At 38.4% G+C, this 14,763-nt stretch overlaps 1 long non-coding RNA gene across 2 annotated transcripts; it reads right to left on the bottom strand.

Annotated features, from left to right (window-relative positions):
* Window positions 1–3,632: 3,632 nt before the first annotated feature.
* On the bottom strand, window positions 3,633–14,394 carry LOC129203647 (uncharacterized). 2 transcript variants are annotated; one of them, XR_008576094.1, is made up of 4 exons: window positions 14,041–14,394; window positions 12,926–13,106; window positions 5,636–5,851; window positions 3,633–4,341 (listed from the first exon to the last, which is right to left on the bottom strand). It is a non-coding gene; the product is annotated as an uncharacterized LOC129203647 (long non-coding RNA). The 2 variants fall into 2 exon arrangements; XR_008576095.1 differs by lacking the exon at window positions 14,041–14,394 and adding an exon at window positions 13,330–13,875.
* Window positions 14,395–14,763: the final 369 nt, after the last annotated feature.

Raw genomic sequence — 14,763 nt, forward strand, 5'->3', positions numbered from 1 at the left:
TGATTCAGCTATTTTATTGGGAGTTCACATATTATGTAGCAACATTCTTCTTCCCCCTTCAGTTTTACATGAGTTTCATTTGAATTCCTTTGAATGAGAGCACTGCATAACACAGATGAAGCCATGGTCTCATTAATAATAATAACTTTTTGCAACCATGGTGTTTTGGCTGGCTTTATAAGAGAAGTTTTAACAACTAAAAGAGAAAATCTGTAGTCACACAATCTATTGTAAGGAAAACCAAGGAAAACAGACAAGCTGCTAACAGGTACCTACCACTCTGGAAGTTTTCTCTCTCATCGAATAAAGTCAGGATGCCTTTTCTTTTTGATACATATATTCTTTTTCTTTATATATATATATATATATATATATATATGTAACATGTTGAGTTTGGGGTTCCTAAATTTCATAGGTTAATCACTTATCACACATTACAATCATTTGCATTTACATAGTGAGTTGTTATAGTACTATTGTCTGTACTGTGATTATACCTATATCCATCGGAGATTCCTATTTTTCACTCTTTGGTTTAGCAAACATTGATTATCTATAACTATTTTTGATATCCAGATATGTGTTGGGAACCAGAAGATCTTTTTGCATAAGCAGACAAAAAGCTTGCTTAAGATTTTAGAAATGTAATACAATGATTAACAGAGAGCATTGAAATATAAAACAGACATGGAGATTTATGTAGTATAATAATGAGAATATGAAATTTGGGATTATGTGCACAGTGAGAAAAATAAATATTGAAAGAAAAACAATAAATATTTTAAACTAAAAGATTACTTTCTAACACTAACAGATAGCTAGCTTATTGGATTAAACTAATTGCAGTAGAGTATTTTATAGTTTCTGTAAATGAGATGTTCTGTGTAAGTACGCCTTTAGCCTCAGAGAAACAACATCCCTGAGGCTGCATTTCACTCACTGGGGTAACAGATGAATTAAACATCCTCCTTCCCTCCCCTTAACTGTTGAGTAGGCTCGCTTCCTGTCTGGCATTAAAAACCTTCTTTCCCCATGGATCTGTTCTTTCATAAAGGTCAGCAGAGCCTCTACTTTACCTTTGTCACTTAAAACAAAAAAGGAACCAGTTAAGTATACCAGTATATTTCCTAACCCTTGAGTTCCTAGGGGGTTTTTTTGCCCTTCTTTTTTAAAGCCATACGCTGAATAGATTGCATTTTTATTTTTTTAAAAAAAGAACAAATGAAAGAAAGATATTTCTCATTGAAAATGTTTGCTTTATGATTTCGTAATATTTATATAAAAGCAATCTTCAAAAGAAACCCATATTGGTATTTGGCAAGTATTTCTTCCTTTGCCAGACAGAAAGTTATTTTTACTTAACAGCTAAGGCCCTTGCTAAGATGCTTCCTCAAAGATATTTCTTCCAACACAACTATTCTGTCATATGACTAACATCAAAAAGAGGATAATTGTACTGCACTGACTCTTCAAAGGATGTTTTCAATAAAACAAGCTGGCTGAATTAAAATCAGAGTGCAGTTTCAATGGTTGGGCGCTAGGTATTTATTAATGCATTTTGGTGCTATACAATGTTCCAGTTGTTTGCGTTAGCTGTTAATATTAGCCTTGATTATAAGTTTTAGCCACCCATTACTTTATTTCTGAGCTCTCTAGTAATGCACTTTGTAGTTTTAAGAATCAGCCACAATTTATACAGCATGCAAAGCTAAAAAAAGAAGCCTGAATTCTAATCTCGCTCAGTGTAATTTGAAGTGGTCCTGTAAGCCACATGCAAATGTCAATATTATTCTCTATATGCAAATATTCCCTTTGTTTGCATAATCCTCAAGAGTATCGTGTTTCAGTATTTGGCTGCTTCTAGCAGACCAAAGGGCAAAGTGCTGGAGAGACCAACAGTAACGTATATTAGGAGAAGCCTTTGAACAAAAAAAAAAGGGTTTTTGGCCTTGGCAAAACCAAAGTTACCAAATTTAGTCTCTGGTTATGAGTAGGTCAGTTGTACATATGTCAAGTGAAGTTTTCAGGAGTCAAACAAACGAGATACTGCCTAGCACTTCACCCTCCTCCCGCAGCCCCCATTACTCTCAGCACAAGTAAGAGGAAGACACACTAACAATTCCACTCTAGGGCGTGATACAGCGAGCGTTTGTACATCCACACACATACACACACTCCCTCCCCAAATAAATGAAAATACTACTTTACAGTCCAGAACATATGCCCTGCCTTAAGTAAATTTTTTTCATTCACTCTTTTAACCAGCCTTTACTGCCCCTCAAGGCTGGCCATCAGGTCCATCAGACACCAAGCTCAGGCCAACAAGACTGACTGCACACATGGGTAAATCCACCATGGATCCTAGTGATGAGGCAGCTTTCTTTGCACACTAGTCTAAGTAGCCATCGACCAGTTACTGCGCACAGTAATCGAGGCGTTTTGCCTCGAGTGAACGAGAAGTGTTGTACCTTCCCTCTCCTTCATGTGCGCGTATACGCCAAATTCTGCAATCCTTCTGCCTCATGCCTGAAGAAGAGTGGGTTTTTTGTCTGTAACATCCAATGATGCAATAACCAATAGTTTTCACTGCGAAAATGAGACTGTTGTTGCTAAATGTTGTTGACTTGACAACAAAAGTATTCCTATACTTTGCCCATTTCGAAGTTTTCCGTAATTCTAATTTTCTTTATGTACCTCTAGTCTTCATGCTCTTTGATGTTGGACACTTCTCTGACCCAGGAATTTCCTTGGGAAGGCTTCTTCACAGGCCTCCCTCAGCATACACCCTTGCTCAGTTAGCTCTACATTTCCAGTGCAGAATTCAGCTTGAGTGTCATCTGTTCAACCAGCAGTTCCAGCTGACCTTCTTAAGGGACATTTACTTGCCAGAGGAAGTTTTTTTAGCTGTAGTATTTTTTAGGATCTCTGACTCTTCCTTCAGAGCAGTTATTTTTTATTGCAGTCAATTTCAAAACTCGGGGTCATTCTGAAATCCATTATCGTCCACTAACTGATTTTATAAGTCTGTTTTTTCCCATGTAGCATGCATACTCCTAGAAGAAGGTTCCAATTAGTGGCTTTGTTGTTTTGTTTGTGTTTAAGTCAGTAGGAAGTACAGCTTTACAGATCTAGCTCAATGATCCAAAAACTCTTCTTACCTTTTATTGCACAGCAAGGCACTGCATACTTTATTTCCAGTTTCACCCCCCCAGTTTGCCTCCTGCATTTGTTGCCTCAGATACGCAGCACAATAAACTACACTTTCAGATAAGGAACGGCATTTTTTTGCTAATTATCCGAACAGAGCTAATAGCAGTGAGACACAGCAGAATTTCTTTGCATTGCTAATAATTCCTTGGCACTGTACACATCAGATATAGAGAGAAAAAAAAAAAAAAAAAGGAGGAGGTGGTGGCGATTGCAGTTGGAGCGGATGAGAGCAGTTCCCTCGCTTTGCTGCTCTGACACGAGGGTGGGCAAAGCCCGTACAGGAGCAGCTGGTTGTGTACGGCATTTGAGCTAAAACACGGGCTTTGTCAGAAGATAATGTAAGCGCCTCAGGTCGAGTTTAGGCTGTTGTTTGACAGGCTTTATTGCGAACATTTTAAAGACAGTTCTAGCTCCCTCTCGTGGAGGATTAGCCACAGGCAACGTTTTCCCTATGAACAGGACGTACTGTTACACATTTACATATTCCTGTCCCTAACGTTTATAGACTAGTAAGATAAACTGTATTGTTAAACAGATTAAAAAGACCTCACACTCTAATTTCTAAAAAACCATATTTATTTTATCTGCACTACCTGCCTACACTAAAGCACCCCGTTCATCAACACAATACATTACTTCATCAGACTTCAGCAAAGCTTCACAAGGCTCCTTTCTCTCCTCAGCGCTTCCCCGGCTCTGTCTGTGTGATATCCACCTTGCCGGCCAACCTCTAGCTCCTGCTTGCACCGTACCCCAAGATGGAAGATGCTCTTCTTGCCAGAGCTCTCCTTCAGCACTCAGCATCACGCCAAATGACGACTACCTCTAGGATAAACTGAACCAACCCAGCTCTTTTTGAAGACAATATTTATACATCGTTCTTGTGGTTGTTTTCTGAGCCGTTTCAAAAATTTTTTACAGTGTCTCTTTCATAGCAGTGATATAAAAAGTGACATTGCAATCTGGTAACAGAACAGCTGATGCCATATACAAAAGTAATACCCGTTTTCCTGTTCTTCCTTCATATTTCCATTCAGTTCTCCATGGATGCATAAAATATGAAGATTACATCATCTTACTAAATGCTCATGTTTATTTGATGGTCCTTCATGATCTGAAGACCCTCCTTTCCTTCATTAAACAGAAGAGAAAAAGCAAAGTGAAACAAGAACCCGGGGGAAAAAAGCATCATCTAGACTTAAATCCTTACAAGATGCTCCCACATTGTGTCTGACTGGTGAGAAAGTACCTTGCTGTTACATTTTACATGAAGTTTTCTATGTGCTACTTATATAAGGAATTAATTGATATGGCATATCAAATAAACAATATTTTGTTAAGGTCAGAATTCCACCACGTGTCGTGGTCATCACTGCACTTAAAGTACAGGCCACATGCAAGAAGTCAATTTTTTGCATGAAAACTCTTTTTTAAAAAGGAAGTTGTACAGCCTTATAGATACAAAAAGGAAAGTGATTGCATAACAGTAGCGTTCTGTAGCACTTAAGATGCCATTCACTACTCCTGCTGTTCATTAATAAACTAAACCAAGCAATTTTTATATGATGTGTTTTATTTTTGTCTGTATTGGTAATAGATATTGCAACTGCTAAGTTAAAAAAAAAAAAAATCACCCACAAGATTGTAATAAGAGAGGTGGATGATTTTACACAGAAGCATCCTTCAGAAAAGGGTTACTTGCATTTGTTCCAGCCTCCACTGGCCTCCACTGAAGCAGTGAAATGGTTCCAGCACAGCAAAATGCTGAATTTCACCTCCATGGCTGCAAAGAGAACAAATACAACAGCTGCTTCCTAGGAAAGTGCAGCCAAAATAAGTAATATGGATGCTCCTGGAGAGACAGTGGACACCTCCTAGCCTCCCACAGGTATTCTAGGCTTGAAAATGTCTGTGTAGTCCCGATCCAATCCACAGCAGGCTACTTAATTATCCCAGGTTCAACTGTTTGGCTAGCCTAATCCTTCTTACTGTCTGAACACTCAATCCAGCAATAAATAATAAATAATAATAATAATGCTGAGTACAATCTCCCTTGAGAGAATTTAATAATTTTGATTTGAAACTTCTGTACTACTGAAATCTGAGAGAACAATAAACATCTGTCCTGGTTTTCAGCTAGGATAGAGTTAATATTCACAAGAAGCTGGGAGGGGACACAGCCAGGACAGGTGACCCAAACTAGCCAGAGGGGTATTACATACCATATGACAGCATGCTCAGCGTATAAAGGGGGCTGGCCGGGAGGGAGTCGGTAGCTCAGGGACAGGCTGGGTGTCTGGTCGGGTGAGCAAATTGCATTGTGTATCACCCGCTTTGTATATTCTGTTAAAAGCACTTTTGTTGTTATTTCCCTCCCCCTTTGCTGCCCCAGTAAACTGTTCTTATCCCAACTCACGCGTTTTACCTTTTTCTTCCGATTCTCCTCTCCATCCCACTGAGGGCAGGGGCAAGCGAACTGCCACGTGGTGCTCAGCTGCAGGCTGGGGCTAAACCACGACAACATCTTTCTCAAATTCATGCTCCTCATAAATTGAGTCTGATATAGTGTTAATGTATCTTCTCATAAATTTGTTATGATGTGTCTTCTTTTCAATTTAATTTTCAGAAAAACAGTTACCCCCTGTAAAGAATGTAATTTGCAACACCATCAATCTGCAGAAGCACAAATGAAGCTTAGTAAAAAAGCACAACATACTTTCATTATGGTTCTTGTGACTGGTCTTTGCAATGTCTTATTTCAGTATTTTGAGGCAACTCACAATCAGCGAATTCACATCCACCAGGAATTTACCCTCCTACTCAGATGAACTGGAAGAAATAAGTGGCAAACACTGATTCTGCCAGTGTTGGTGGTGCTCAGCCAGCCAGAGCTCCCAGCAAAGAAGACTTGCACAGAATATTTTTTTTTCTGGCAAAAATATTTTTTAAAATATATTACAGGATTAAAAAAAAAACACAAACAAACAAAAAAAAACACCAAGTGTGCCTCCTTATTCTACCTTTGAACATAAACACAAAGTACATCATGCAAAAAACCTATGTACGTCTTGTTAAAACCTCCAAAACTCTGATAAAATCATAACTTCAGGCTTGTTACCATCATTATAGGCCAAGGCAATATTTTATTTGTGCACAAGTAATCAAATTATATCTTAATTGCTTGTCACTAGGCAACCATTGATTTTAAGTGATCAATTCTTCAGGATAAAGAATAAGCTAAACATAACCAGGAGTTACCCGTTAGCCTTTTAAATAATCATTAAAACCAAAGAATCACTCTTTTCTCTCCCCAGAAAACTACTCTTTTTAACTCACAGCTTCAAAGAATCACAGCAGGTACATTTGTGTGGTTTTGCTAAATCAATCCCTGCCTTTAATTATGTAGGGGATATAAAACTGTTTGTACCAAAAAAGAAAATGAAAGTAAGTATGAGAGATGGACTTTAGTGTATTGTAAATCTTTTCTAAAGCTCAGGGCTAAAAGGTACTATTGGGCCATTTGACTGTGTCTCCTACAACCTCCTAGGAAGAGTATTTTCATATTGTTAATACACTTTTTTTTTTTTTTTGTCTCGTTTTACCTCTGCCACAATATACCCTAAACACTTCTTCTAATGGAAACTGCTCCAGAAATGTGTTTTTCTCCCTTGGTTAGCTGTCGTTTTCCAGTGTCTAGCCTGAAGTTATCTGTAACCTATTTACGGGCATTTGTTCTGGCATCAGGCACCTGTTAGTTATCTAGCTCTTTCCCATTGTGCTCAGTCTCCAGATTTACCCATGAGTTACAATCCCATTCTCTGTCTTTGGTAGGCAAAAGAGATCAGCCTGTTAGCTTCCTTTTGCACTAGAGGATCTCTGCCCCCTTACTATCCAGTTCTTGTCAACTTTTATCTCTCTTGAATATGTTCCCGTCCCCTTCTTCCAGATCTGTTTTCCCACAATGCCTTACCACTAATATTTCCTCTCTTCGCGGAAAACGTATTTCTGGATGACCTACCAGTTGTATCTGCCTAGAAGTGAAGAACTGATCCAGCATGATTATTCCTTAAAATAAGTCACACAAGGTGGCAAGGAGACAAAACCAAACAGTGCTTCTACAGAACACTTCAGACATCTGTACCAGAGAAAGAAATGTAGGAAACTGAACAGAAGACCCTGAACATGTCAAATATTAAGTATGATTACCTGTGCCAATTAGCATAACTGAGAATGGATGGGGTAATTCGTGCAGGCTGGATGTGCAGCAGACTAAGCCTGTTCAGGAAGACAGCTGGGGTGGGGGAAGAGACGTGCCATTACCGCGCGCCGGGGGGCACCCCCTTAGCGCAGGGGTAGTGGAAGATGTTACACTGGAAGTGACCAGGTAAAGGTTAGGAGACCCAGCACCCTGTCAGGAGACTGACCCATATAGTTGTCCAAAAATCTGTCTCCTAGCGTTGGGAAAGAAAAGCAAACTCTATTAATGATTTGGGTGTGGGTGTGTGGGTGCAGTTTGACAGAGAAGGTGAAGAAAGGAGTGAGAGGAGACTTATAATCGTCAGCAATGCTTCTAGGAGAATCAGCTGTGCATACATAGGCAGGTCAAGTAGCAGAATCATTACATGCTAGTTTAGCATTTCTAGGAAAAAAAGAGACAGAAAAAGAACAGTGGACACCAAGACAAAAGACACCAGTTTCAAGGAAATAATTATATTTCACTGGCAGAAAAATAGTACATTCCTTCAGAGCAAAATTAAAGCAATTGCACCATCTGAAAAAACAGAATAAGGAAACTTAAGAGATCAGCTTGACAAAATCGTGGGTCCTCAATAATCTTAACTCAAGAAGAAAGTATACAACAGGAAATGAATGAGGAGCAAAAAATTTTTTCAACCATGAAGGACAGAATGAGGCTGTCCAAGGCACAAAGTCAGATCCAACGGGCAAAGGTCATAAAGGACAGAAGAAAACACTCTGTCCATACATATCCACACACATTCTAAGACGAAAAGCACAGAAAGAGATGGCACGGAAAAAGGTAATGTTTATTCATGGTCTACTTTAGAGTCAGATTCACACATCTGTAGTTTGGTTTTGTATTGACTTACTCTTACCAGCTGCAGATCTTTCACATCTTCCAACGGCAAGCTTGTTTGAAATCTGAATTCTAAGCCTTGCACCCAGCTAGTTATACATTGCCTTGGCCATATTTCTCTAGCTTATTCACTATGCAAGCATGTCATAAATAACAGTATCAAAAGCCCTAATAATGCCGAGATAGATTAAAAGTACTGCTTCCTCTCTGTCCAAAAGACACGCTATCCTATCAAAGAAAGAAATAATACTGGCTCGACACAACTAACTGATTATAATTCATCTCAATTTGATCTTTCAAGTACTTACATGTATTTGGAATATTTTATTCCAGAATTTATCTGGAAATTGGAGTTAGTTGACTTGTCTACAACCTCCCACCCATCCCTTTCCTTCCCTTCCCCCTCTTCCCTACTAAAAATAAGTACCACATCTGTTTTCTCAGTACTTTCTCTGTCTTCCAAGTTTGCAGACAGTGCAAGCAGCTCTGATTTTCAAACAATCTTAAAAAATTTTAATTTGGGGGTGCCTAAAATGTTGGCTGATGCAACATCCTGCATCTTCATTACTGCTATGAATTCTATTACTGGAGAAGGACAATAGCTCTTAATAGTATAAATTACAGACAAGCCTCCCTACAAAGAATATTTCCAAATAGCTCAGAATCAGAGGTAGAATCAGAGGCAAACAAACAACTCCCTGTTGACATTAAGACTGTTGGTATGAAGCCTAGAAGTTTGCACTTCACATAAAGTAAAAAATTAACAAACAGGAATATGTTAAAATAATCTGCAAAAATTCTGATTATCTTTTATGTAAGGGTGCATCAGATATCCTAGTTTAAAAAAATGGAAAGAAAGAAAACTGGGAACATGAAGTGAAAAAGATTAATATATTACAATATTGTGTTAACGCTAATGAAGGTCATAAAAATACTGGATACTATTTAATTTATTTCATGGCATATTTTTGTTTTCTCTCCTCATTTCTGAATGAAACTACTTGAATAGGCAGATACTTCTAATCACTACATTCCTCAAAGTAAACCAGAGTATCCTGAGAAAGGAGAATCTTGGCTGAAATCAAAGACAAGAAAGAAATCCATATCTCATAAGAGATGTCTAGTCTTTGACACTTTCAATACTCTTTCTTCATGCTTGCTGATTCATTTCTTGACTCTCTCCTTCCTGGAAGTCTTAGCTACTCGGTGTCGCACCCTTCACTCATATATCTTTTGAACAAGAACATATTTTTTACCGAGTGCTGACAGCTTGTCATCTTTCTCCCAAGAATTCATACTGAGAGACGCTGATCTTGCGGTATATCCAAGACTGAAAGAATCTGCTTTTGGTTTTTGCTTAATAAGCTAAAATATATAAACAGCTCTGGTACATGAGGTTGCAGTGAAGTACTGAAATTAATTTCTGTTTATTCCTTTCTTCTCAGTACAATTCTCTATTTTTTAATCCTTTATTTAAAGGAAGCTTGTCAGAAAAACCCTTTCCTGTTTGAGAAGAACTTGGAGGATTCAAGCTCAGGGTCAGAAGGACAAGGACCCATCCTCCCCCAGCCCAAGCATGCCTACCTGGAACCCTGTTTCGCAAAGCTGGTGCAATACACAGAACCCTAACGGGGTTACACTACTTCTTCTCGTTACTTCTAACAGCAGTGTTTGACCTCCTCTCAGGAGAAAGTCCCCCGGAGTCATTTTGCAGTTCCTCCTTCTTTCTCCAGTGACGGGTTCAGAAATAAAGAGCTAGCCTACAGAAACTCTGGGTTTATATTGTCACCAGTTTTCAAGCCTGAAGAGTTGTTAAAAAATTCCACATCATTCAGACATGGCTATACCTGAAATCATGACAACAGAGGCAAAGACTCAGCATCTTGGAGTTTTACTCGTATAAAATAATCCTCATTAATTAGGCTGGGGAAAAATCAATTTTAAATATATCTCATGTACTAGACCACCATAATGCCATGTCATACCTCTGAAGAAGATGAAGTCTAACAAATAAAAAAAAAATCTGAGAATAGAGTGGATATGCAAAAGAGCACATAAAATCATATAAAATTAATGGCTTGTTCAAGTTTGTTTAGTTGTTTGGTTTTTTTTTTATTGAGAGGGAAGTCTTGGGTGGCTGTAATTTTATTGCAGGGGGTGTTACCCTTATTTAATGTTAGAATAGCAGTTCTCAAATGCTTTTATCACAGGGCTGTATCTCAATGGATATACAGAGCTCGCTAGTTCCATTCGCAGTCAAGATCTGTATCTACGCTGCAGAACTGCATGAGATACCATCCTGTAAACACTTAGTGTCTGGAGCAGCGCCTGCACAACATGATCAGCCAACTGTCTTAAGGCCACCAACAAGTGTTCTGCAGACCAGCAATTCCAAAACTCTTCAATGAACAAATATTTAGAGCATCTATGTCTGCAAAAATGTTTTCTTACTACATTTTCCAAACCCACAGAATAACCTTCAGAGAGACATAAAGGCGGCAAAAGGCCTCCAGCAAACACCATTTCAACAGCAGTACTCCTTTTAAGCTCTGCAAAACGCATACATGCGTGCTCACACAAACTCATACATGCTCATAAATGTAATCTATCATAATTTGTCAGGGCAACACAAACCTGGGGACAAAACCGTGAGCACACTATAGTGTCATTCATTTTTGACCTTTCCTGTTTAGAAAAGGGCAAACAAATTCTGGTTCTGCTCCATTAGGAAAAAACCATCATGAAGAATCATACAGCTGTGTTAGGACACTTCAGATTTACGCCTAAGCCCTGCTCCTGCACAGAGTGGTGGTAGTACAGCACCACGTACAGAAAAAACCCAGCTGCAAATGCACCAGGACCAAACCATGCTTGGTCTTCTCTAGCTTTGCCTGTCAAGTTGGCTGCAAACTGCAAGGTTTCGTAATTCTTTCTCTCATGTTGATTATTATTACAACAAAGTGCAATTTTATATTGAAGCCACTCCTTCAGTCAAGGCACTGGGTTTCTTCCACCCAGCTGCCAATTTTCACAGAACCTGGAGGAATTGCATATCTTCATGATTGCTGACTGGCTGCTCGCATCAAGCAATGAAACCAGCATTTTGGGATAAGAAGGTACAAATCCAGTGAGAGCACTGCTGGGAAGGTAGCGTTAGGCTAAGAAGAGGAGGCTGCAGTGACAATATAGTGAGTAGGGAGGGACTCCTTGCACAACGTATTTGCTCACAAGCCAAGTACTAACTGGCTCTAAATAAGCTCTCTTTAGTAAAGTACTGACAACAATTAAACATTTCCAAAATTGTTTTAAGTTGATTATAGTTCTAAGGTTTGGAAGTCTTGGTTCTAACAAACTTATTTATTCTACTGAACCTTTGAAATTTTTTCTCCCGACCACAAGAATTAACATCTTATTTATTTTTGGCAGGGAAAAGGGTTGATAATGAGGATTGTCTAATTCTTATATAATCCTCTTACTAAAAAGGAAGAAGCTCTAAGGGAAAAAGTAAATATAGATGTTTTATAGTCTGAGACTACACACAAAATATTATTAGTACTCTGACAGTTTTGGTTGTATATTGGTAATTGGTTTAAAACCAACTGTAGAATAACTTTAAAATACATTACATATATGAAATCCATACCGGGATTCTATCAAATAAGAAAGTAAAACCTGTGCTTTTAAAGGGACACCTTTGTGATATTCAGACATTAGGTATTGTTTGTGGTCTTACCAGACCTATGTCCAAAAACTACTGCATTATAGCATGACCTAGTGCTGCAAGGAAGTCAATTATTTAATAAATGTTTGAATCACTAAAGTTTGTAAAAGAAAATTTACATCCTTCACTGTCAACACTTCACATCCTCACATATCAAAACGTGTAAAAAAAAAAAAAATCCTTAGGGCACCACCTCTCAGAGTAGGAGCCTGAATAGAACTTTAAGATTAATTAGGAAGACAACAGGTATTCCAGAAACTGACCCACTTCTGCACAGGTCTTTTTGTTTATTTTTTCTAATTGCATTCTTTCCAAGAATGCAGAATCTAGATCGAGAAGGAGACACCTGTAAAACGTGGCACATTAGGAAAGTTTGGTGTATTTGGAAGGAATTAGTAGAAGCTAAACTACTATGAAAAGTCATCTAATCCATTTATGTGCACATACAATTTCAGATAGCTACATACAACAGGAGGTCAGAGTGTTATAATCTCAAATAAACCAGCAGCTATAGGAATACTTACTAAAACTTCTGGAAGTACACACCATATCTGACCTTATTAAACTGGCATCCATTAAAGATATGGCCTAAGCCAGAAACAAGCTACAGGGAAAGTTTCATAACCACTGCAGTGTACAAATTCAATGTGTAAAACGTCAGCCACTTACATTTCCAAATCGGTGAGACTACAGCTCACGTTATCAGAGCACGGTATTTGATGTAATCCCCCAAGCATGTTTTGTAGCTAACAAAAAGGTAAACATGTCTACACAGAATTTAACTTCGCCGTCTACCTAGACTGCCAAGTCTCAGTTGGTATCTGTCGGCCAAAATCTGTTACACTAAACAAGCATTGCGTAACACGTCTCTCCCAACCTCTGGGCTGGGCTCCACTCACCTAAAATAGTAGACAGAAGACAAGGACTCCAAACAAGTGTCGGGCATTTCTGGCTTTGGAGATGAGACTGAAGATATGTTCTCATTTTTGCAAGCTGCTGAATTTAGGCAATTTTCTTTGTTAAAGATCTACTCAGAATTCTCAAATGTGATTTCAGGTCAGGTCAAAACTGCATTCATCTCTATCATAAAAGGGGGGTAATCAAAAACAAAAAAGCATATTTGTTGAATAAATCTTTTTTATTCAGAGCTCGAACAGTTTTTATTCTACAGAAACAACTGAAATAACATGGCATCTTGAGATGTACAATTATTCACTTCAGTTAAAAAATATCAGGAGCTTTATGACCATCGGTATTACTCAATACTTAAGTGGTAGAGTTCAGAAGTTTTTGGCTTACTGACCCGTTTGACTTGAAGCTCCACCAGAGATAATGTATGTGTATCATAACTAATTCTTCTGGTTTCTAACAGGTCTTCATATGCAATAATTATCTTCTACTTTGTGAAACCATAGAGCATTACTTCTACCTAATGTGTCATTTCCTTCAGGGCAAGAGGCAAATGACCTGTTAGATAAGAAATATTAATATCTGCATGCTTCTTTTTCCATGTCAAAGGAACAATCAGGAGGACGCTTAGTGGTGGTAGTTCTGAGTGCGCAGCCACCCGTTAATTTTAATGACAGTACTGAGCGACAGTGGCACTTAGCTGAAGCAGTTAACTGCATAATAATCACTGTGGTGCATGGCATTGGATTCAGTTAGCATTACACTTACTAGTTTATCAGTTTACCACTCTACAAATCAAATAAATGCAAATATTTCCATTAGGAAAAAAACATTTGCCTTGGCACTTCTACTGATACTGCTTTTTTTTGCATATTTTATTCAGAAGTATGTATGTCTCAAATCAATCTGTATTCATGTCCCTATAAAGGCAAAAAGTTGATTGTCTTATAGATGGCACAGAAAAGGGAAAGCAAACAAAATCTTCATTGGTTATTGAAAAGGAGGAAGATTGCTTTTTGATAAAGGACAAAACAAATAATAAATTACATGAGAAACAGCATGCAAATGTTTCCATCATATGCAAAACCTTTTATTTTGGCCCTACCTATGTGGAGCAATGAAGTGCTTTCCACCAGCCTTTGCCATGTGCTCTTCACGCTGCTCCAGAGTAGAGGTCCTTCTTTCCCATCCTACTGCAGGCACCCTCAAACAGCAAGGGAAGGGCACCCTTTACCATTTGCACACACAGGCAGAGCCAGCAAACACTGATAGATACCTGCAAAAGCCAGCACAGACATTTGCTATAGCTGACATCTCGTATCAAGTCTTAACGGGAACATTAAAAATGCTTTGTGTGAGCCATGCCAAATTTTCTTCTGCTTGTGGGCAGCTAGAGTGAACAAGTTACGTGCGATTTAACAAGTATTTTTCTTCAGCACTTCCTTTCACAAGTCAACCAGCCTGTTTTTACTTAACTTTTCCTAGAATAATCTATCAATAATATTGTCAGGCTGGGATCAGACATGCTTTCCTTCAGTATAAAAGTAAAGGGACACTAGAATAAAGCAGCAGCCAAGAAGCTGTTGGATCATCAGTTTTACATATAATTAAAACTAAGCATTACAGTCATCCTAGGGGCTTTTTCCAGCTTAAAAAATCTACTCTAGCCCACTTCCTTCCCTCCAAATAGCTTTGAAAGGGAAACAAAGACCTTCAACCTTGTTTTTGGTGAAGATATCTTTAGTAAAGAATGATTTGCAACATATCCCGATAATACTAGAAGCTAGAGATGTCTGTCTTAGTGAAGTATGCTTTATTCACTTTTCCC

This window comes from Grus americana, chromosome 2 (genome assembly GCF_028858705.1).
Source record: "Grus americana isolate bGruAme1 chromosome 2, bGruAme1.mat, whole genome shotgun sequence".
NCBI lineage: Eukaryota > Metazoa > Chordata > Aves > Gruiformes > Gruidae > Grus > Grus americana.